Here is a 1,590-nt window from a genome sequence, read left to right on the forward strand (position 1 = left end):
TTGGTTTTTTAGACGACCCCCGCTGTCGCGCTAGTTGTGCCGTGCCGGGCTGGCACGCGTGTCGGCCGAGGCAGCCCAGGCACGGCCCACTAAGCCACGTGTCGTGCCGGCCCGTGACGGGCCAGGCACGCGGGCTATCGTGCCGGCCCGACAAGACCGGCCCGTTTGGCCAGGTATGCACCCAGGGCGTGTTTGGTTGCTTTCATTGCTCCCCTCTTAGCCAGGCTGAGCACGGCCCGAATAAGCAAAAATAGGGTCAAAAACATAGATGACTAGTTGATTGGTTGTCTGTATTGGGGTTTTGTCATTAAGATGCAATTTTTACTCGGCATTTGATTGCATACATGTATATGATTATCAGCGTTAACAACAAAACTTAACAGTCATCGGGTTAGGCTTGACATTTCGTCAAACACTCTGAGCATGCCGGAACTTTCACTGCCCATCGTGCCCACCATCAGCTCCCGGTGACCGTGGACGCGCCCGACTCGCTGTCCTGGCCGTGGCTGCGCCTGGCTCGTTGCCGGTGAGGAGGCACATCATGTGCTGGTGCGCGGGCGGGCCATGGAACCACCACTCGAGGTCCGGCGCGAGGAGGGAGTGGACGGTGGCGTGGTCGCGGTTGTTGAGTGCCTTGTAGATGTGGAGCACGAGGAACTTGTTGCGCTGCTCCTCAGTCTCGTGCCCGCGCACGGAGGCGAACCCGCCCTCCAGCTGATCCAGGTTAGCCAGCTCCTCCCGAGGTTTTCGGCCGCTCCTCCTGTCGGAGACGAAGAAGAAGACGGCGATGGCGACGGTTTGATATCGACTACTTGATGCTCGTGGTCCGCTCTACGAGGTGCTGGATCCGCTCCCCTGCTCCCATGGCGGACGGGATCGCACTGGAGTAGAGGGAGAAAGAGGGGATTGAGGATTAGGGAGAGAGAGAGGGATTAACTCGAGACACACGTCTCCAGAGAGCCACCCACGTGCGCCTCGAAGCATCGCCCGGGTCTGGCTCTGGGGAAACTGCTGATTCGGCCGTTCCCAACGGGCCAGGCCTAGGGGTGCTTTAAGAACCGTGCTATGCGGGCTCAACAGTGTGTGCGATGAACCAAACAACCGAGGTCCAAAAAGATGTTGCATCGTGTGGCCCTGGTTGGGCTCAATGCTGGCAACCAAACTCACCCCGAGAGGTGCAGGCTGAATGGGATTCTCTGACTTTGTAAATATTGCCAAACACGTTGTGGGTGGCTGACGCCAACAAATTCCTATCTTTTCTGAGCGAAAAGCAATTCATAACCTTTTTTGAAGCGAAGACATGCATGTAGTTGTACTTAGGGCTTATTAGGGTATCTCGGCTCTGGCCTGGGCCTTCTTGGGCTTCGGTATTTGCCCCACTTTACAAGCCTCGTATCCTTAAAAAGGGTTACTTTGCGTGATGGTTGTTCCAATGGCAAGTGGCCTCAACCCCACCCGTCAATCTCGGGGGAAAGGGAGGGGCAAATTATCAAAATGAAAAGTAAAGTGTGGGTTAAGATTCAATTTCTTACTTTGATAGTGAGATGTAGTGGACGATCCAATGCTTTCTTCATGGACGGGTGAACAATA

This window comes from Triticum dicoccoides, chromosome 1A (genome assembly GCF_002162155.2).
Source record: "Triticum dicoccoides isolate Atlit2015 ecotype Zavitan chromosome 1A, WEW_v2.0, whole genome shotgun sequence".
NCBI classification, from domain to species: Eukaryota; Viridiplantae; Streptophyta; class Magnoliopsida; order Poales; family Poaceae; genus Triticum; species Triticum dicoccoides.